Below are 24,906 nucleotides of genomic sequence, written 5' to 3' on the forward strand. Positions count from 1 at the left end.
TAGAAAAGACCCTGATACTGGGAAAGATTGAAGGCAGGAGAAGGACACAACAGAGGATGAGATGGTTGGAAAGCATCACAGACTCAATGGATATGAGTTTGAGCAAGCTCCGGGATATGGTGAAGGACAGAGAAGCCTGGCATGCTGCAATCCATGGGTTCATAAAGAATCAGACATGACTGAGTGAGTGAACAAAAACAACTTTGAATATGAATGCCTGAATTTTCTCTTCTTGCAAATGCTTCTACTCTTGTGACTGCATTAGTTACGATAAAGGCTGTATGGCCAGGAGACACAAATATTTGCTACCTGTTCCTTTAAAGGGAATATTTTCTAATATCTAATTTAGATCATGCCCCTTCCATAGTCTATCAATATTTCCACAGATGGAAAATTTCAGTTTAACATTCTCTTTTTGTTTTATTTTTTCTCTATGAATTATTTATGTTTCTGATTCTGTATTTGAATTATAATGATACCATCAGACACTTCTTTATTTCCAAGTTCATAACCACTAAAATCACTTCTATTATTGTGCTTTTGCATAATAATATTGATTTAATATCAAATTCTAAAAAACAGAGGAAAAGTGCTATCTGTCTGTCTGTCTCAATCCTCCACCAAGTGATATGCACTAACAGAGAGGCACATGGGAAAGAAAAATAACACAATAACCAGTGTGATTGCTTCTGAGACCTATTAGCATAATCCATCAGAAGCTTGACTTTTTGTTTGCTAAACTGTTTTCGACAAGATAATTACATTAAAGTGCTTGGTATTTCCAAGTTATTGCACAATGTCATGAGTCTTAGAGGATTTAGTCTGGTTGTGCTTCTGATAGCAGAATCAGTGAAAATGTGCAGAAATTAAAAGGGAAGATTTTCAAAGAAGCATGTGGGAGGTCTGGATGGAACTTCTTTTTGTGCAGGACTGTGGGAAGATTTTGTTGTATATTACCAGAAGAAGCATCATGGGCAAAATTTTAGCATTGCTCTTCTAGTTACAAGAGTCATAGGATTACATAGAACAGTTTCTAAAAATGGGTTCTTTTTGTAAGAGTACTTGTGGTGAAGGACTGAAACAAGAGATGGAAATAAGTTCCCTCCCTTTCTTATGGCATCTTGTTCTGTCATCTGCTCTCTTTTTCTCTCACTACCAGCTGACATTTCCTTTATGCTTTGGGTATCTTTTTACTGCTTCATGACATCTGTTTCCTTATGGTTTCTGCTTCCTCAGGACTGTAGCTTGCAGATGAATATATGCACAATTCTCCTTAATGGCCTTTCTCTCTCTCCCCTTACTTTTCTGTTCAAGCTTCTAATTCTTCCCTGCCCCGCCCCCACCTCTTTTTCTTGTAACTTGTTCCACGTATGATCTCACTGAGAATCTGACTGAGTCCGTAATGCTATCATGCTGGAATATACTTTAGGGTGTGATCATTTTATTGTGTGGCTGTTTATCTGCCCTCCAAAACATCAAATCATACATCTGCTGAATTTGTGGGCCTTTAGTCATGAGATCTTTATCGAGTTTTCTCCAAATTAAGAATATGGACAAGGGCTTCTCTGCTGGCTCAGTGGTAAACAATCCGCCTGCCAATGCAGAAGACATCGGTTTGATCCCCGATCCAGGAAGAGCCCACATATTTCAGGAGACTCTGCTCATGCACAAAAACTATTGAGTCTGTGCTCTAGAGCCTGAGGACCACGACTCCGGAAGCCCTTGTGCCCTGCAGCCTGTGTTCTGCAACAAGAGAGGCCACTGCAATGAGAAACCCGAGCACAACTAGAGTCACCCTCACTCACTGCAACTGGAGAAAAGTCCAACCAGCACAGCTATAAGTAAATAAATTTTTAAAAGAATATAGGTAATAACCATGTAAACATGGTTTAAACATCGGATATTCTATATCAATCAATACCTTGTCCTAGTTTACCATCATAGCAGAACCTAAAACACAGGCTTTCATGCAGATTGTTTATTTGAGGATTAATACAGAGGGAGTGGGACTGCAGAACAAGGCTAGTGATAAAGAGAGGAGATAAAAGTCGATATAAATATGTCATGATGTTGGCCATTGCTATAGATGATTGTATTGTTATGGTGTTGGTCATCACTATGGGTTATTGCTGTTTCATCACTTGGGATCTTCTAAGTTGCTTTATAAAACGTGTCTCAGTACTGACTGCTTTTGGATTAAAGGAAGAAGCATTTATCTACCCCTGGCCATGGATGGCTCTGTGGGCATTATCTTCTCACACTTCTTATCTGCACCTATATGAATATAGAGCAGGTTTTGCAGGTGTCCCTTGCCATGGGGTCAGAAAGAAACCCAGATCAGAAAGGGGGAGGTACACAGAGGTAAGATTAAGATCAGGCATTTTCTGATTGCAGCTATGCAAAGTTGTTGGGAATGTGCATAAGGTGGTTTTGAAATGGCACATGGAGATTGTTCAAATCACTTAGCATTAATATGTTCTGTTCACAGTGAAAGCGAAGTCGCTCAGTCATGTCCAACTCTGTGCGACCCCATGGACTATATATATAGCCCACCAGGCTCCTCCGTCCATGGGATTCTCCAGGCAGGAATACTGGAGTGGGGTTGCCATGTCCTTCTCCAGGGGATCTTCCTGACCCAGGGATCAAACCTGTGTCTCCCGCATTGCAGGCAGATGCTTTACCCTCTGAGCCACCAGGGAAGCCCAGTTAAATTAGCCCATATCCACTGTTGCCTAAAATGTTTTAATCTTCTCGTTTACCCAATTCCCATCTATTCACCATATCATCTCTAGAATATGTTAAATAGTTAAAGCATGATGATGCCACCATTATTATTATTATCAATGCTATTTTGCTTATAATTCTTAAAAGATCCATATTTACTTATTTATTTTTAGAATGATATTGTTTTTTGCCCACCTCTTACTCTCAGGGCCTTCTCTTTCCAGGATCACTTAATCTCAATTCAAAGTATGCTGCAAATGTCAACTCCTCTGCAAAGTCAGACCCAGCTTCTTCTGTATCCTCTGTGTCCCAGCAAAACATGTTACATTATGACAAAATCATTTGTCTTCCCATTAGAGAGCAAACTCCAACTGATGAAGGTCCAGGTACTATCTCCATATGCACTATCAGGTCCTGGTACTGTGTTTGTCACAGTGTAATTTATCAATAGTTTATAGTGAATAAATTAACTTAAAAAATGAATCAGAATAGCTGCCATTTATCCAATGCATTTTTATATGATTCCCAATTTTCCACATCTTAACAATTTTTATAAAACTGGCCTATATGGGCTCAGAGGGTAGCACTATTTTCTTTTGCTTTTGTTGCTGCTGTTCAGTCACTCATTCATGTCTGACTCTTGGCAACCCTACAGACTGCAACATGGCAGGTTTCCCTGTCCTTCACTATCGCCCAGAGTTTGCTCAAACTCATGTCCATTGAGTCAGTAACATCTCATTCTCTGTCTCCTGTTCGACCATCTCATTCTCTGTCGCCCTCAATCTTTCCCAGCATCAGGTTCCAATGAGTTGGTTTCCAATGAGTCTGTTCTTTGCAGACTCAAAGTGGCCGAGTATTGGAATTTCAGTTTCAGCATCAGCTTGAGAAGTTACTAAAAGTTTGCCAGCAGTAACTGAAATAATCTGCGTCTTCACAGCAATAAAATAAGGACTCAGACTACTTTGGTTGTTGGGACACGACATTCTGCTGAGCTAGTTGGGGTGCAATTGAAAAAGTAAGCAAGCATTTTTGTGTGTGTGTATGTGACTCTAAATCCCTACTAAACTAAATGAATACATGAATTACTAATTTGTGCTGATAGATTGTGATTTGTACCATTTCATTCCTCACATACATTTTTTTCTTTTGAGATACCTAGAAGAAGCTTTTGCTTAGTTTAACACTGAATAGTTATCTCATTGCTGGCTGGCATAGGGCTTCCCAGGTGACTCAGTGGTAAAGAACCCACCTGCCAGTGCAGGAGATGCAAGAGGTGTGGGTTTGATTCCAGGGTTGGGAAGGTCTCCTGGAGGAGGAAATGGCAATCCACTCCAGTATTTCTGACTGGAAAATTCCACCGACAGAGGAGCCTGGCGGGCTACATTCCATGGGGTCATAAATACATTCCATGGGGTCATAAAAAGTCAGACACCGCTGAACATGCACGTATTCAATTAACTTCTAAACTTGATGTCACTCTGCATAAGTATGGGAAACATTCTCAGAAATAAAGTTATGTTAATGAATAATAATCTCTATTATATATATATATACACACACATATATCTATGTTTGAACAGTGAAAATGTGAGAATAAGTGTAATAGATTATGATCACTCTGGGTAATTAGTTGCTTGACAGAAGACAGTTTGAGTTCATCTTCATATTCAGATCTTCCTAATGAAAACATTTTTTTCCATTAAGAGGAAAAGAATCATTGCCTGCTTCACCATTTGGTGAGCTCTATATTACCAGAGTTATCCAAGGAATGTGCTTTAGCCGATGTAGATAGATTTCATGTTTCCAGTCTGGAACTCCACTTGTATGCCTTTGGGCAAATCGCTTTGCTTCTTAAAACTCAGTTACTTTCTTTGGAAAATAGCAACAGCATCTTCTTTGCATGCTACATATAAGGATCAGTGGTCATTTATACAAAAGTGCCTGGAACATCAAAGTAGTCAATAATAATATAAATAACAATATACTTTTCATCTCATATTTATTCTTAATTACTTTTGCTATTAGTCATGGTACAATAAATAATAGAGGATTGAAATTTATTGAAACTATTCACAAGATAACTCAAGCATGAGGTTTTTTGACTGGACAAGTTTAGTGTCCCTGGTTCCCTTTATGCTGGCAATAGGTAAACCATCTAATTTTCTTTCTGTAGAGATGAAGGGCACTGAGAGAAACAGAAGGGGAAGAAAAGAATACAAAATAAACATGGAAGCCAGGATGCATGGTTGAAAAAAACAAATGAGAAGTGTACCAATGTTTATAAAACCTTCACATGATCTTTTGTTCTATTTATCCTCAAGGTTCCATGAATCTGTGATGCTAAGTTCTTTAGAAAATTCCAGGGAATATCTTTCTTTGTTACCTATCTTCCTACCTTAAATGTTATTATTTGTTTTCACGTGGTTCAGGTCTAGAATTATCCAAAATCATGGGGTTTGCCCAACTAATCAAATGGAAGACCTCAGACTTCAGACAAACAGATGGTTTAGGATACAGTTGCATTTAAGGGATTATTTATGTTAATTTATTCATTAGTCTTTTCCAAGGGTACACTCAAAATATCATAGTATTACACACAAGCTAAAATTAGATTTAGGAAAGTAAAGGCAGGGACAGATAAACTAAAAGAAAGGAAACTCATGAATATGCATGTTTGAAATGAATACATCTTTAAGTCTCAAAGCTCAGGCTGGAGAAGTTTTGCTTTTGTTATTTCAGTAAGAGCTGAGCAGATAAGATGTGACTATATTGCCTAACAAGGGGAGGTGGGGTGGGGTGCGGTATCTTGGTCACTTCGAAAGGCTGGCTGAACTGCCGCACAACTGATTAGCAGAATTATATCTACACAGAATAAGCATAACCACATTGGAGTTTGGATAATTATCAAAAGTGCAATTAAATATCTTATTTTTGGTATGCCTAGAACAGATCCAAGATGCATCCCTAGACATATCACTCATATTTAAGATGTTACACAATGGCAGCTTACTCAAAATGTCCTTCAGAGGTCACAGACACATTAGGGATGTCACACAGAGTAATTTTATAGATGCTTTAGCCATCAGAAAACATGCAACAATTTAAGTAAATTTCAAGAATTTTCCTGGAACACTGATTGAATCCTGCTAATTTTCTTTCCTAAGAAAAGTACATGCAAATGGCTTGTTTTCTTTGAAAAATCAAGCTTGAGGCAGGCTAAGATAAACTAATAAGCCCCCAAATCTCTTCTTCTATTGATCTATTTTTTTCGATAATTACATCTTATCTTCAAAGGTACAAAAGACAACATGTGGAGTGTTCAAAATCGATAATACCAAGGATATGAAAGCAAACAGTTCGAGCTGATTTTTGTATTTTTATAAAACAGGTAAAATTTATTAAAAGGTAGCACTGATGGGAATGGGATATTAACAACACCACCATTCTTAATCAAGTATCTCAATATATCAGATAGACAGATCACATCTTATTTATCAAATTATAATACATACATATATGCACACATTTATATGCATGCATATATGTGTACATATACATGTGCATGCATGCATATACACATGCATATATAGACACACAGATGCTCAGAAATGCATCTAAAAGTGGAAACCCAAATTTTTCTTTCCAAAATGAATTATGTAGGTTTCCTGTTACATATAATTAATAGACCACACTACTTAGTGTGCTATCTCTGAGACTTTTCCAACCTTTCTTACCCTTAACTACTTAAGAACAAGGGAGTCACATTTTCCTGCATCAGGTTCCAAAATTAATCATTAAGAATTAATTATAAACAAGATGAAACCTCTTAAATCATTTCTAAAGATGAGTAGACATGCTAACACTACTGAAACCAAATATAATACTAACAATAGAAAAATAGGAATTATATATCATTGAACAGTGAATGGTTAAGATACATCTTGACTTTAGGTCCACTTCAAAGCTAATGGAGGTGATAGAATTCCAGTTGAGCTATTTCAAATCCTAAAAGATGATGCTGTGAAAGTGCTGCGCTCAATATGCCAGCAAATTTGGAAAACTCAGCAATGGCCACAAGACTGGAAAAGGTCAGTTTTCACTCCAATCCCAAAGAAAGGCAATGCTAAAGAATGCTCAAACTACCACACAATTGCACTCATCTCACACGCTAGTAAAGTAATGCTCAAAATTCTCCAAGCCAGGCTTCAGCAATACATGAACTGTGAACTTCCAGGTGTTCAAGCTGATTTTAGAAAAGGCAGAGGAACCAGAGATCAAATTGCCAACATCTGCTGGATCATTGAAAAAGCAAGAGAGTTCCAGAAAAACATCGATTTCTGCCCTATTGACTATGCCAAAGCCTTTGACTGTGTGGATCACAAAAACTGTGGAAAGTTCTGAAAGAGATGGGAATACCAGACCATCTGACCTGCCTCTTGAGAAATCTGTATGCAGGTCAGGAAGCAACAGTTAGAACTGGACATGGAACAACAGACTGGTTCCAAATAGGAAAAGGAGTACTTCAAGGCTGTATATTGTCACCCTGCTTATTTAACTTGTATGCATAGTACATCATGAGAAATGCTGGAATGGATGAAGCACAAGCTGGAATCAAGATTGCCGGGAGAAATATCAATAACCCCAGATATGCAGATGATACCACCCTTATGGCAGAAAGTAACAAAGAATAAAGAGCCTCTTGATGAATGTGAAAGAGGAGAGTGAAAAAGTGCTTAAAGCTCAGCATTCAAAAAACTAAGATCATGGCATTTGGTCACATCACTTCATGGCAAATAGATGGGGAAACAGTGGAAACAGTGGGTGATTTTATTTTGGGGGGCTCAAAAATCACTGCAGATGGTGACTGCAGCTATGAAATTCAAAGACGCTTGCTCCTTGGAAGGAAAGTTATGACCAACTTAGACAGCATATTAAAAAGCAGAGACATTACTTTGCCAACAAAGGTCCATCTAGTCAAGGCTATGGTTTTCCCAGTAGTCACGTATGGATGTGAGAATTGGACTATAAAGAAAGTTGAGTGCTGAAGAATTGATGCTTTTGAACTGTGGTGTTGGAGAAGACTCTTGAGAGTCCCTTGGACTGCAAGGAGATCCAGCCAGTCCAGCCTAAAGGAGATCAGTCCTGGGTGTTCACTGGAAGGACTGATGTTGAAGCTGAAACTCCAATACTTTGGCCACCTGATGTGAAGACCTGACTCATTTGAAAAGACCCAGATGTTGTGAAAGATTGAAGGCAGGAGGAGAAGTGGACAACAGAGGATGAGGTAGCTGGATGGCATCACTGACTCAATGGACATGAATTTGGGTAAACTCTGAGAGTTGGTGATGGATAGGGAGGCCTGGCGTGCTGCAGTTCATGGGGTCACAAAGAGTTGGACACGGCTGAGCAACTGAACTGAACTTAACTGAACTGACTTCAGGTTAGAGTTAATGAATTGAGTTCCCATATCATGATCAGAAATAGTTAGACTTTTCAGGAAAAAAACAGGAGGGTCGGTAGAAGGGGGCAGCAGAGGATGAGATGGTTAGAAAACAGCAGTCACTCAATGGACATAAATTTGAGCAAACTCTGTGTGCAGTGGAGGACAGAGGAGCCTGGCTTGCTATAGGCCATAGAGTCTCAGAGAGTCAGACATAACTCAGTGACTGAAAAACAAAGGGCTAGTCAATTTCCTGCAACTACGTGTGTGTCTTTTAATAAGTTTCAAACTCAAGAGAAGAAAAAGTTAGGGGGGAGGCTGAATATTAGGGCATAAAATGCTTCTGGTGGTAGGCACAGAAGGCAGTACAATGGGCACACATTGTATTGTGGGAATGTAAAGCAGACAAATAAATATGAAGTGATCCTTGGGTCCCAATATAGTGGAGAGATTTACAAGATCTATGATAGAAGATGGATGTAGTAACCCCTTAAGATCTTCATACACAGCTGATGCATTCCAATATGTCTATCTAAGGTCTTCATACACAGCTGATGCATTCAAATATGTGCTCAATAACTATTTGTTTTACATTTGCTCTGCTTCTCTGTTTTAATCCCTATCCTATGGATGAGTGATGGAGAAGTAAACAAGACAAATGCATGTTTGCACCATATTTTAATGGTAAAGATAGAAAAAAAAATCAAATAAAATTGTCAAGCAAAGCAAGTTATTGTAAATCTAAGTATTAAGAAGATGACAGCCCAGGCCTGACATGGAAAATAATGATGATGTTATCTAGGTGGGATGGTCTGTGACAACATCTCTGAAGAGGAAGCACATACAGTTCTCAATGAATAATAAATAAGAGCCAGTCATTCCAACAGCAGAAGGACAAATGCTCCAAATAAAAGCATTAGATGTGCAAAGACCATGAGGCAGTAGACTTGTAAATGTCCCACCCAGATCTCCTTCACTTACTGGTTTACTTACTCCCTAGCTTTTGTGATATTCAACAATTCCCAGCTACTCTTTTCTTAGGATAATTGTCCCTGTCCAAACAGCAGACCAATGGGCACTTAACTAACCCCGCTAGAGCAGTAATTGGTCTTTCCATGATGTTTTAATGGAGAATGGGCAAGTATAATAAGCATACTTGATCAGAACATGGTGAACAGCACCTCAAGATTCTCAGAAATAAGAATCTAGAAATTCAAACTTAGGTGAACTAGGATACAGAACACGTGGAGGAGGGTTTCAGTAATGACTTTGGGAGAACTACAGCATAGTGAAATTGTTCAGTCGTGCCCAGCTGTTTGCAATCCCAAGGACTGTAGCCCACCAGGCTCCTCTGTCCATGGGATTCTCCAGGCAAGAATGCTGGAATGGGTTGCCCTTTCCTTCTTCAGGTGATTTTCCCTACCCAGTGTTTAAATTCAGGTCTCCCACACTGCAGGGATACTCCTTACTGTCTGAGCCACCAGGGGGACTCAGAGCTGCAGTTTGTTGGCACTAACCCTCCTCTTGTTAACTGTCACAGATTGTGACTGACTAGAGTCCTGGAGAAGTTGTGTGGAATAAACTTAGTATGAGAAGCAAGTGGACATGAGCAGTACAAGAAGAATTCTGCAGAATGCACCCTTGTTGTTCCAAACCACTATGTGGGGCTGGTATATCCACACCCAAGACACTATGAGTGCTGACTGCTAACAGTTCTTAATTGTTCCTTGCTTGGAAGAAAGCCATCAAAGAAATGGAATAACCTTTAAACTCATCTGGAAAGTGCCTCCATCTTTCACTGAGGGGCAAACACATAGTTTGACCAGATACAAAAGACTGGCCCCATTACTTGGAGGTGGCAGTTGCTCTGTTGTGCAATTTGTGTCCAGAACTTTCTTGTGGGATTATTTACAGGATAGTCTCCATTTGAGAGTCTCTTGGATTGCAAGGAGATCAAACCAGTTGATCCTAAAGGAAATCGACACTGAATAGTCAGTGGAAGGACTAAAGCTGAAGCTGAAGCTGAAGCTGAAGCTCTAATACTTTGGCCACTTAATGCGAGATCAACTCATTGGAAAATACCCTGATTGAAGGCAAAAGTAGAAGGGGCGACAGAGGATAAGATGGTTGGATGGCATTACTGACTCAACGGACTTGAGTTTGAGCAAACTCCAGGAGACAGTGGGGGACAGAGGAGTCTGGCATGCTGCTGTTCACAGTGTCACAATGAGTTGGAGAAGTCTTGGTGACTGAACAACAACAATAACAACTCCATCTGAGACCATATGTGTTGCCTAGCATTTACCCTGACATCCACTTTCCTGAACTTTTCTCCTAGAAGCACACATCCCACCCCCACAAATTTAGAATATCCATCTTAGCCTCAGTTTCTGGACAGCTGGTCTAAAGAGAGCCTGTTCTAAGAAGCAAGAAGTGAATGTGGCTGCAGTGTGGTGAGAAAAGATGAGCCAAGATGAGAATGGAAAGATAGGCTTATGCATAATTATTCAGAAATAGGATAATTCCCCTACCTTTCATCTTGTGGGCAATAGGAAATAATCAAATGATCTTTGGCAGGGGGAGGAATAGTACATTTTATTAAACACACAAATGATTTACTATTCACATATTTATCTGCTGTAGTGTAAAGTATATACTTGTCTCATCCACAGTAACTTGCATGCATAATAAAGGCAGACTTTCCCACGATGAAACCCCCCTGTGCTCCGAGAAATATAGATATGCAATAGATATGTGTTAATAATAATGGTTGACCAAATTGTCAACCAATAAAATTTGACCAAAGGTCAATAACATGCTGTAATTTGGTTTACTTGCAATTATAACATGGCTGTTCTTTTGTTCAAAAATGATTTACTCTTGTAGAACTTTAATACGAGAAACTTCTGAAAAGCAATAAACCATAGGGGAAGAAGTACAGACACAGAAAGGGACAGATTTTCTGTAGCAGATTTATGAATGTATTAAATATTAAAGGGATAATCTCTATTGCTTTGTAGCTTAAGCAGCAATAAATGGGTGTTAAGATTGATTAAATGCCTGCACTTTACTTCAATGTTTAATTTGTTTTGAACTGTTTGTGGAAAGAATATGTAAAAGGAATAGAAATATCTTATCAAGGAGAATTTCTTCTTCTAGATGCACTATGCTATGCTTAGTCACTTAGTCATGTCTCACTCTTTGCTACCCAATGAACTGTAGCCCAGGCTCCTCTGTCCATGGGGATTTTCCAGGCAAGAATATTGGAGTGGGTTGCCATGCTTTCCTCTAGGGGATATTCCCAACCCAGGGATCAAACTCAGGTCTCCCACATTCTGGGTGGATTCTTTATTGTATGAGACACCAGGGAAGCCAAGGTGACATATTCATACCTACAAATATTTTTGAATAAGTCATGCAAGCTTCTTTGCCTAGAGTTTGACATATACTAAGAGCTTAATGGACATCAGTGGTTATAATTGCTAGTAAACATAGGATTCATTCACTGCTTACTGTGCAGCAGGTTTTGTCCTTAGCCCTTTAATGGATTAACATACCATAGCCTCCAAAATTTAGTGCAGATACTACATTCATTCCCCATTTATATATGAGCCTTTGAGAACATAAGTGACTTTCTCATAGCTAGTGAGCTATAGAATGAACTTGATCTCAGACAATTTGTTTCTAAAGTCCATGCATGTAACTAGTAGTATGAAGCAACAGAGTAATTATTGAAATATGGAGCTAAATGAATGAAAGCATGCATGAGTGAGTGAAGGCAAGAATGAACACACAATAGTTTGATTCACAAGACAGCAAATATTTGGAGCATTTTCTTGGTGACAGAAAGAAGCCCAAGATGTGGGATTAAAACAAACAAACAAACAAACAAAAAACAGTCTCATATATATGATATATCATATTCGAAACCTGAAAGTTGCAACCTTTATACTAATAATTCTATAACTAGAAAATTTCCAGAGGCAATTTATATCCTTTGTTTTGTTTTCTTTATCATGCCTAATTCTGGAGATCAGTTTATTTAAAAATCAATTGCCAGGGCCTTCTGTAATGATCCATGCATTTATCTATTCTTGCATCATTACCAATATAGTTACTGTCCCTTTGTAACATATTTTAGTGCATTAGAGAAATAAAATGAAAACATAATCATTTAGTAACTAAAACTGCAGTGATATAAAATACCAATAGAGTTTAATAATAATAAATAGAATGAGGCAGGATTTCCAGAAATCTGATCTTCAATCTTTTTTTTCTTTTTTGAGGCTCTCTTTTATTATTATTTAAAAAATTCTGAACTAATGTATTAGGGACAATCTTGGTTAAACAAAATTATAGCATTGCTTTATTTTAGGGCTTTTAGAACTTGTATGATGCTATCTGACATTCTCATCCTATCTGGCAATAGATTACAATACATTTGGTCATACAATTATTGCTATTTTTCTCCTAGTGCATCTCTAGGGATTAAGTTTTTCTAGCAAAACATTGAAAATCTCATCTATTGCATTGAATAACCATATGTCTTCTTATACAAAACTCACAACAAGCATTCATCATTATTAACTCCTAAAATGTTAGGATTATGCACATAATAGCCAGGTTTTCCTTCTAAAATATCTCCAAGAAGTTTCAAAATTTGAATCAACATTCCTTTGGAACACACCAATGATATCTTTAAGCAAATCATGTGCTCTGTTTGCCCTTTTTGAATACCAGCCATCACTGAATATGGTATACCTTACCAAGACTGTTTTGTCTTCTATGAGTATACATGGGCAAGAAGAATCTGCTTCTTGCACACATGTGCACAGAGAAATATTTTTTACTGTTATCTGATTTATATTAAAATAATTAATATAAAATGAGCCCTCCATTCTACAAATCTCAATGCACCTTGAACAGTAATAGTACTGGATTTTATTCTCAAATGGGCAGGACTGATTATCCCATTCTAGGGGATAGGAGATAGTTTTGTGAATTGGAACAAGGCACCCCCAGAATTAAGTTGTTAGCCTCCCACAGGAACTGGGAGACAGGAGAGCTATCTCCTTGCTTGTTTGCATCTCAAAGAGATGGCTCCCAGGTTCCTTGAAGAGAAATTTCAGGGCAGTAGAAGATTTGTATCTTAAATGGGAAGAGAAAGATTTATAAATGTAAGCTTTCTAAGGTAAATAACCTAAGAAAATAGAGGTCAGGATCCTATAGTCAAATTTTGGTTGAAACAAACAATAAACTATTTTGGTAGCATTAAGCTTTCTCAGGCAGGCATTTTAAAGGTATGAGATCACTGTAGGGTCATGGTCTTCAGCTGATAGAAGCAATATAAGACTTTGCTAAAGTCCCTTGGTGCAGGAAGTTGGAAGGAATCATTCATATCAAAAGAGTTTTATAAGTCTCACACTAATTAAAGAAGTCAGAGGTGACATAAACAGATGGAGAGATATTCCATGTTCCTGGGTAGGAGGAATCAATATGGTGAAAATGATTATACTATCAAATGCAATCTACAGATTTAATGCACTCCCTACCAAATTACCAATGGCATTTTTCACAGAACTAGAACAAAAAAATTTCACAATTCACATGGAAACACAAAAGACCCCAAATAGCCAAAGCAGTCTTGAGAAAGAAGAATGGAGCTAGAGGAATCAACCTTCCTGACTTCAGGTTATACTACAAAGCTACAGTCATCAAGACAGCATGGTACTGAAACAAAAACAGAAATATAGACCAATGGAACAAGATAGGAAGTCCAGAAATAAACCCATGCACCCATGGGTACCTTGTTTACGACAAAAGAGGCAAGAATATACAATGGGGCAAAGACATCCTCTTCAACAAATGGTGGTGGGAAAATGACAGCTATATGCTTGATTAAAGTCAAAGAGGAGAGTGAAAACGTTGGCTTAAAGCTCAACATTCAGAAAACTAAGACCATGGCATCTGGTCACATCACTTCATGGCAAATAGATGGGGAAACAGTCAAAACAGTGGCTGACTTTATTTTTCTGGGCTCCAAAATCACTGCAGAGGGTGATTGCAGCCATGCAATTAAAAGATGCTTAGTCCTTGGAAGGAAAGTTATGACCAACCTAGACAGCATATTAAAAAGCAGAGACATTACTTTGCCAACAAAGGTCCATCTAGTCAAAGCTATGGTTTTTCCAGTGGTCATGTATGGATGTGAGAGTTGGACTATAAAGAAAGCTGAGCACCGAAGAATTGATGCTTTTGAACTGTGGTGTTGGAGAAGACTCTTGAGAGTCCCTTGGACTGCAAGGAGATCCAACCAGTCCATCCTAAAGCAGATCAGTCCTGGGTGTTCATTGGAAGGACTGATGTTGAAGCTGAAACTCTAATACTTTGGCCACCTGATGCGAAGAGCTGACTCATTGGAAAAGACTCTGATGCTGGGAAAGATTGAGGGCAGGAGGAAAAGGGGATGACAGAGGATGAGATGGTTGGATGGCATCACCGACTCAATGGACATGGGTTTGGGTGGACTCTGGGAGTTGGCGATGGACAGGGAGGCCTGGCATGCTGTGGTTCATGGGGTCGCAAAGAGTCACACATGACAGCAACTGAACTGAACTGAATATGTAAAAGAATGAAATTAGAACACTTACTAACACCATACACAAATATAAACTCAAAATTGATTAAAGACCTAAATGTAAGACCAGAAATTATAAAACTCTTAGAGGAAAACATAGGCAGAACACTCGATGACATAAATCAAAGCAAGATCCTCTACGACCCACCTCCTAGAGTAATGGAAATAAAAACAAAGTAAACAAGGAGGACCTGATTAAACTTAAAAGCTTTTGTACCCCAAAGGAAAATATAAACAAATTTAAAAGACAACCTTCAGAATGGAGAAAATACTAGCAAATGAAACAACTGTCAAAGGATTAATTTCCAAAATGTACAAGCAGCTCATACAACTCAATACCAGAAAAACAAACAACCCAATCAAAAAGTGGGAAACAGACATTTCTCCAAAGAAGACACGTAGATGGCTAACAAACACATGAAAAGATGCTCAACACTGCTCATTATTAGAGAAATGCAAATCACAACTACAATGAGATATCACCTCACACGAGTCAGAATGGCCCTCATCATAAAGTCCAGAAACAATAATGCTGAAGAAGATGTGGAGAAAAGGGAACACTCTTGCACTGTTTGTGGGAGTGTAAATTGATACAGCCATTATGGAAGACGATATGGAGGTTTCTTAGAAAACTAGGAATAAAATCACCATATGACCCAGCAATCCCACTCCTAGGCATATCCCCTAAGGAAACCAATATTGAAAGAGACACATGTATCCCATTGTTCATTGCAGCACTATTTACAATAGCTAGAACATGGAAGCAACCTAGATGTCACTCAACAGATGAATGGATAAAGAAGCCGTGGTATATATCTACAATAGAATATTACTCAGCCATAAAAGGGAATGCATTTGAGTCAGTTCTAATGAGGTGGATGAACCTAGAACCTATTATACAGAGTGAAGTGAGTAAGAAAGAGAAAGATAAATAACTTATTCTAACACATATATATGGAATCTAGAAGAATGGTACTGAAGAATTTATTTACTGGACTGCAATGGAGAAACAGACATAGAGAATAGACTTATGGAGATGGAGAGAGGGGAAGAAAGGACGAGATGTATGGAAAGAGTAACATGAAAACTTACATTACCATATGTAAAATAGATAGCCAACAGGAATTTGCTGTATGGCTCAGGAAACTCAAACAGGGGCTCTGTATCAACCTAGAGGAGTGGGATGTGGAGGGAGGTGGGAGGGAGATTCAAAAGGGAGGGGATATATGTATACCTATGGCTGATTCATGCTGAGGTTTGCCAGATAACAAGAAAATTCTGTAAAGCAATTATCCTTCAATAAAAAGTAAATTAATTTAAAAAAAAAAGAGTTTTATAAGTCTCAGAACTCAATCACTTTCTAATGCATTGTTCTAATAAAACTCATCCACAAACTTTAAAACCATGGAAACTATATACGTTTAACATACAGATTTTTTTAAACTTTCGTCTTTAGTAGCAACCTTTACTTCACCTTATAAAAGCTAATGATTTGCTTAGTCATGGGCCACAATATAGAGAAAGCTTCTTAGTTTAAGCAGATCCTATGTCAGTTGCTAAAGATGTCAGTGAATATCAAAAAAAAATCATTTAAACCTTTGGATACACTGTACCTTTCAAGAAAGAGATCACAGATGATTCAGGCAGACTTTCAATGTACAGGAACCAGAAATTACAGTGTTTAGGCACACACTCTGCATCCTGTGTTGGCTACCACGGCCGTCTGCTTGACATCAGTGATTGACTAGCCCCTGATTGATCATGGTTGAGGAGAGTGAAACATACTGCCAACACTGCTCTGTGTTCTGTGATTTCATCTTTTTGTATCTCAAAGGAATTCTGAGTTATGTTGTCCAAATAAAGCACACATTTCTAGCCCACATACATAGAAAGACGACTGTCAAGATTTATAGGCCCGTTAGGAGCTGGTCCCTGATTTTTCAAATTCAAAACAAACTATCTGTAGTTCTTTAACTATGTTATGGCCGCTGATGCCTTCTCTTGCACAGGCCCATTCCCCTGCCAGACATAGGCTCCTCTGTTTGTCCATGTGAGGTTTTCTATTCTTTCTTCAATACTTATCTCAGGGGCTTCGTTGGTGTCCTGTGGTTAAGAATCCAGCCACCAATGAGGGGGACAATGTTTCAATCCCTGGCCCAGGAAGATCTCACATACTGAGGGGGCAACTAAGCCCCTAGGCTACCACAACTACTGAGCTCACAGGCTGCAACTACTGAAGCCAGTGCATCTTAGAGTCCATGCTCTGCAACAAGAGAAGACGCCACAGTGAGAAGCCCAAGCACTGCACCTAGAGAGTAGCACCCACTCCCCACAACTGGAGAAAGCCAACGCACAGTAACAAAAATCCAGTGCAGCCAAAAATAAGCAAAGGACAAAAAATACTTGTTTCAAAGATCATGTATTTTGAGGTTTCCCAACTCACAACCTTTGTGGCACAGTTGGATCAAGGGTTCATACTGTAATTGTTTATACGTGATCCTTCCAACTACACACATGGGCTCTATGAGGTTAGAGATCAATACATATCACATCATTATACACCATAAGAACTGTGATTGTCCTGAATTCAGAAATTCAGACGCTGGGAAAAGAAAAAGACGTAACCACACCTACTTAAAACTTCATTGGATTTGCATTTCTCCTGTCATAAATGGTCCCGAAATGGTAAAGGATTAGCATGTTTGCTCAGAATGAACAGTGGATAGGTAGGGGACAGTAGGATATAAATTAGATTTCTTGCTTTTGGAAACCACAACTCAAGCCATTGTGACAATTTATCAACTACCTTTGAGGGTCACAGAGATACCTTATCAGGTTCTTCTGGGTTGAAAAAGAGGTAAATCCTGAGGTTTATATACTTTGAATCACATGGAGAAAATTTGAAAAGTGGTTATTTACAGGATAATATGCAATTACTTAGAAAAGGAATCAATGGTTCCCAGGAAACAATCTTAGCTCAACCAGGAACATGTTATAGCAGACTAGCTTCATTTCCTTTTCTAACTGGTGAGATAATATTCTGTCATAGAAAGAGAGTGAATGGAAAGTGTAAATGGGACCTTTAATGTCATTTATATACTAAGCAAAGCACTCTAGTTGTATCATATAGTCTTATTAAGTTCTTGTGCAAACCATTGCATAAACTATTAGCCCAAAATCAGATATGAGGAAGCTGACAATAACCAGATTAGGTGATTTTTAAAAAAATGTAATTCAGTTCCTAAGTAGCAAAGAAGATATTCAAGTAGAGATTTCAAATGGATATAAATGTCTTTTTCATAAGAGTCATCAGTTTTCTATAACGTTTCCCCTTACAAGGTATTGCAGAGATCTCTATTATTTTTTCCTCCCTGAAAGATCAATATGATTCAGCTATCATGATGGAAAGAAAAACAACACCCTTGATAATATTGTTTGCATGGTTTTAAGAGGTCTACAACTTCATGATTGACTCATGGTTAGCTAAATAGTATTTACTTACACACACACACACACCCCAGTTTTTAAAGGTTATTTCAATTAAGCAATAGGCATGTTTCAGGGAATAAACAAGATTAATCAAGGTGTACCTCCTGAATAGATTGGATCAAAACACATTAAAGAGTCCATGAAATTAGCACATATTTCTTATAATATCTACCATAAGAATAATAATAGTTACTATTATCAACACTATTAAATGCCTCATATGCATTTTCTCATTTAACCACACAGTATTCCAGTGAGATAGGTTATTTTCCCCATTACTTTCCCTGTTATACAGGTGAGGAAATAAAAATTCTGGCAAGTTAAATATTGCTAATAATGAAGTGTAGAATCAGACTTCAATTCTCAGTATTGTGATTAAAGAGTCCATGTTCTTATCCTCTATATGCCTCTCAATATGTTTAATCACTCATAAAAGTTTTCAGAAACTTTTGTAATTATTTTTAGATGACTTAAGTTTTATCAACACTAGCTTTTCTCTCTGCACTTTGTTCCTAAAAATTTTTTATTAACATCAAGGTCAAGGAATGACTTTTTAAATTCTATAAAGCCCATTCAATAACATCAGTGTTAAGTTCTATTCTATCTGGTTTTCTATGCCATATGGCATCATTCATGTTTTCAATATTTGTTATTAAGAGTAATTCCTTTTTCCAATTTTCACAGTATCTTTCATAGAAATGATATAAGCATTGTTGTTCATTTCTTAGACTTGTCTGACTCTTGTCAACCCCATGGACTGCAGCACGCCAGGTTTCCCTGTCCTTCACTATCTCCTGGAGTTTGCTCAAACTCATATCCATTGAGTCGATGATGTTATCTAACCATCTCATCCTCTGTCACCCCCTTCTCCTGCCCACATTCTTTCCCAACATCAGGGTCTTCTCCAATGAGTTGGCTCTTTGCATCAGATGGCCAAAGTAATGGAGTTTCAGCTTCAGCATCAGTCCTTCCAATGAATATTCAAGGTTGAGTTCCTTTAAGATTGACTGGCTTGATATCCTTGCTGTCCAAGGGACTCTAAGAATCTTCTGCAGCATCACAGTTTGAGAGTATCAATTCTTTAGGGCTCAGCCTTCTTTATGGTTCAACTCTCACATCTGTACTACTGGGAAAACCACAGGTTTGACTCTATGGACCTTCGTCGGCAAAGTGATGTCTCTGCTATTCTATATGTTGTCTAAATTTGTCATAGCTTTTCTTCCAAGGAGCAAGCGTCTTTTAATTCATGGCTACAGTCATTGTCTTCAGTGATTTTGGAGCCCAAGAAAATGATGTCTGTCATTGTTTCCATTTTTCCCCCATCTATTTGCCATGAAGTGATGGAACTGGATGCCATGATCTCAGTTTTTTGAAGGTTGTGTTTTAAGCCAGCTTTTTCACTCTCCTGTTTCACCTTCATCAAGAGATAAGCATGGCTTTTTCTGAAAAAGTCACTCAAATAATTAAATTAATTGTTCAAAAAATGGAGAACCTAAAATTTCCTTGGCCTTTCAAATCCCTCTTATAAAACATTAGGTCCACTTTTTTTCCCCTTGAATCCTTTCCTATTGTTATGTAGCTTTCTGTCTCATTATAAAATTAACATTTATTCTCCTGGCACCCAGTCCTTTCTTGAGATAGCTCTATTAATTATTAATTATCTGAGTCATTCAATGTCTCATATCCAGAAATCCTTATTAGGGCACTTTTATAAATAACAAGCCTTTAATATTTTAAAAAGTGTACTTATGTATCTTTAATTTATTTTAAATATAGTTTTTAATTTTATTAAGATATAATTCAAATAACATACAATTCATTATTTTAATATGTAAAGTAGTATATTTCCTTGCAATTTAAAAAGTATTAATTTTCACTAATGATTTTTTTCAATGGAGAATTAGTCTGTGAAGTTTTTGATGCTATCATCTCAGAAGTCACTTCAATATTGAGCATTGAATGATACACAAATTATCAAATACATTGATAGACTGGAGAAATATCAACAACCTCAGATATGTGGATGATACCTTCCTAGTGGCAGAAAGTGAAGAGGAACTCAAGAGCCTCTTGATGAGGGTGTAGGAGGAGACTGAGAAAGCCAGCTAAAAACTAAATATTAAAAGAACTAAGATCATGGCATCCAGTTCCATTACTTCATGGCAAGTAGAAGGGGGAAAGGTGGAAGCAGTGACAGATTTCCTTTTCTTGGACTCTAAAATCACTGTGGATGGTAACTGCAGTCATGAAGTTAGATGATTGCTTCTTGGCAGGGAAGCTATGACAAACCTAGATAGTATGTTAAAAAGCAAAGACATTACTTTGCGACAAAAGTCCATATAGTCTTTCCAGTAGTCATGTACAGATGTGAGAGCTAGACAATAAAGAAAGCAGAGTGCCGAAGAATTGATGCTTTTGAACTGTGGTACTGGAAAAGACTCTTGAGTGTTCCTTGGAAAGCAAGGAGATCAAACTAGTTAATCAAGGAAATCAACCCTCAATACTCTTTGGAAGGACTGATGCTGAAACACCAATACTATGGCCACCTAATGTGAACAGCTGACTCATTGGAAAAGACCCTGGTGCTGGGAAATATTGAAGGCAGAAGGAGAAGAGGGTGGCAGAGCATGAGGTGGTTCGATGGCGTTACTGATTCAATGGACATGAACTTGGGCAAACTGGGAGATGGTGAGGGACTAGGAAACATGGCATGCTGCAGTCCATGCGGTCTCAAAGAGTCAGACACAACTTGGCTACTGAACAAATACATACTGAGGACAATTTATTGAAAACTGTCAATTCCCTCAGTACAGTCAGGCCCATTTTATAAATGAGAAAATTGAAGCATAGAGGAGGAAAAAAAAAACAAAAAACGGTAATTTATGCAAGAACAGTGAATTGGGAGGAGCCAGATTTGAAATTCAATGTACTTGCTTCCAAACTCTGCCCTTGTTACTGTTCAAAACACTAGGCTGGCTGGAGCATTTTGTGGTTCAAGACTGTGAAGTGGTAAAAAATAAATAGAGTGAGAATGCCCCATCTAAAAAGCACACAGAACAACTGAAAGACTTCTCAATAGCTCAAAAAAATTGACCAAGGAAATAAGCAATGCTAGTTTTGGATTATTACCTAGGAAATAAAATAAATATCCTTAAGCTCATACTGATATGACTAATTAAATAAGGAAATAACCAAATAAATGGAGAGGAAGGAGAAACATTTTCACTGAAAAATATCAACTGATATATTAAAAATAATGAGGGAAGTATAAAATCACTATATTAATGGAATAAAATTCAACCTAAAATTTTCAATTAAAAATCAATTTAATAAAATTATACCATGGTAGTAAATTCTCCTGGTGAGATCTAGGATAAATGCTAAAAATAGTGGGCAGGGTTATATGCAAAAATCAGTGTATCTTCATGGTCTTAAAGTTCTTCCCATAGAATATTCAGTAATTAGAAAGCAAAAAGAGTAACTTTATCATTCAGATTCCTGGCAGATGCCACCTTAATCAAATGATCATGTCTATCATCAGTAACACATAGAAGTATCAAGTACATCCATATCACACACATCACTGTGTGTATGGATGTATCCATCCATACACACATATCACTGCCACTTCAGTTTTTGGTGACAAATGCATAATTCAATCTAATCCTAAGGAAACATTAGACAAACCGAATCTGGAGGACATGTATAAAGTAATTGACTAGTATTCATCGGATGTGTCAAGATCATGGAAGACAGGGGCAGAGTGAGAAAGCAGCACAGATTGGAGACAAAGTGACATGACAATTAAATGCCACATGGGGGCCATATCAGATTCTGAAACAGAAAAGAACATTACATAAAGCGTTGATGAAATTCAAATAAATAATTTCAGTAAATAGTAGTGTGCTAAGATTATATTCTTAGTTTTGGTAGGTGTTTCTACGGATATATACAGTGCCAACAGCAGGGGAAACTGGGTAATGGCTACATAGGGTTTATCTGTACTATTTTTGCAACTCTCCTCTAAGTCTAAATTTTTCTCAAAAAAAAATTTAAAGCATAATGGCTTAGGCTTATATAATATTTCAGTGCTGCTCTATCTTCAATAAATTATTGGATAGGAAAATAATGCACATAATTCATCACTAATGATGTATGTTAAATGCTGCAGAAGCGCAGAGGGAAGAGGCAAGTTAAATTGTAATGAGCATGTGAGAAAGGGCTTAAAGAAGTCCCCATGCAAGAGGGGACTTTCAGGAAGATTGTGAAAATCAGGCAGGCTTTTTTATGAGTTTGAAAAGGAGAGGAGGCTGAAAACAATGGCATTGAAGGTGCATTAAACAGTGAGACATCAGATGTTGCTGTGAAATAAAGTGCATAGAAGAATCATACAAAAAATAAAGTCAGAAGGGCTGACAAATCATGAACAGTGTCAAATACCTAGAAAATATGTTGGGACTTGAAGTATAGGTAAAGTGCGAATTATTTGAAATTATCCCAAATATTTTGAAATTATTTATGTACTAGAAAATGTTCTCTGGCATTATGGTAACATGTACATATCATGGATTCTGGTTTTATTTGCTGAAAGTCACAGATATTCTCTAGGCTTTTAAAATACTTCAGTCAAAATGCAATTATTGTCAATAGCTTTTTTCTTTTGAGACAACTGTGTGTGTCAATAGATGTTATATTCATCTACAATGTTTATAAATTGGTGGGCACTTTTTCCCCTGATTCTTTTCCATTTTGTTTTGAAATAGAGCATGAGGCCAAAATTGAAATGTTCTTAAATTCTTCATATTTTGGGGGGCTTGTTTTGTTTTTATACTTCATGGAGGGTTTATTTTGGATGCATCTTTAATTTTTCTAAAGTGTTTTCTCCCCTGCCTTCTCTTTTTCTTTTTGAATCTATGATTGTATTAAACATCATCCACAAGAAAATATTGTTCTTGGTTCATCAAGATTAATCAACCTTTTGCAAACACAGTTATGCCTCCTGTTACATAAATTGAAGATGGAAAATGGCTTTTGAAAAAGTAATACCCTCAAAGCTTTTCCCATTAGCCTGCTTTATTTTATTCTAATTTATTTCAGTTTTGTGAAAATGGTGATGATATTTTATCCTCTTTATTTATTTATCAACTATTATATAATACCTACAAATTTTCAGGTCCTCTAATTGTGGTTGTGAGAAAAACTTAGGTAAGTGATTGAGTTGTCACATTCAAGGCCTTTACAGTTTAACAGACTCCTTATAGGAGGAAATTACAAACACACACACACACACACACATATATATATATATACACACACACTCAGATTATTCTCAAGAAGATCCAAGTAACGATCCAGTCTTTTATAAGATTTTCCTACTTCTAAATCCCCTTGTAGTGTAGTATTAATCACTCAGTTGTGTCTGACTCTTTGTGACCCCATGGATTGTAGCCTGCCGGGCTCCTCTGTCCATGGGATTCTCCAAGTAAGAATAATGGAATGCATTGCCATTTCTTCCTCTAGGGGATCTTACCACACAGGTACTGGACCCAGGTCTCCTGCATTGTGAGCAGATTCTTTCTTTATTATCTGAGTCACCATGCCTCTCACTGAGTGAATGCTGTCAATTTCCTGATTCCTACAAAATACATGAAAGGCTTTTTTCTCCAAAGCTTTCCTAGAACTACTCCATCACATGCTAACTGCAACTGATTCCGAGTTTTATTTTGCACTTACAATTTTTTTTTCTTTTCTGTGTTTATTGTTCTTAGCATTAACCACCTCAAGCAGACAGTGAGTTCTTGGAAACTTAAGATGAACCTTTTTATCTTCCCTCTTCATCTCATGTCCCTGTTCTTAACACACTGGAGGACAACCACCTGTTTGCAGAAAGTACTGATTGATTTGTTATCTTAAAGTAACAATATATTTGATTTTCTAGAAAAGCCATTATTTAGATTATTGGTTTTTGCAGCTTTCAAAATACAGAAGATATTAATTTGAATTTCAACTAGAGCGATGAGATAGTACTCTTGTTTCTGTACAATGGAGACAAATTCCATTCCTGGGATATTGAATCAATAAGTCATCAAGTGGTTGTTAGAATAAAACCTGTCTCCTTCCTAAGTATTATTGGTGGCTTACAATAATGAACATATAATTCATAAATAGAATAAATAAACTGAAGAACATTCATACAATACAATGTAATATAGCAATGAAGATGCATGGATTTGCTCCAGTATGCATAAACATGCCTAGTGTTTAAAACATAATACTCAGTGAAACATAAAGGTACTAATAAGATAAGCTCTATAAGATACCATTTATGTATATCATACAAAATACTCAAACATATGTATATGAGAATATGCATATGTAAAAATCATACATAGATACTAAAACATTAAGATTTGAATGGAAGTTTACATAGTAATCTTGATATTAATTGCATTTAGAGAGAAAGGTAAAGGAATGGACATAGAGGAGTGTCAAATTCTTTTGTAGCATGTATTTATTTTTTAAAAAGTGAAACAAGTACATGAAATATTATTGTTTGTCAAATCAGCTATTTATTCTGTATCTGAGTACATGGACATCTACTGTGTTAGTTTCTGTA

Source organism: Cervus canadensis, chromosome 18 (assembly GCF_019320065.1).
Source record: "Cervus canadensis isolate Bull #8, Minnesota chromosome 18, ASM1932006v1, whole genome shotgun sequence".
Taxonomy (NCBI): domain Eukaryota; kingdom Metazoa; phylum Chordata; class Mammalia; order Artiodactyla; family Cervidae; genus Cervus; species Cervus canadensis.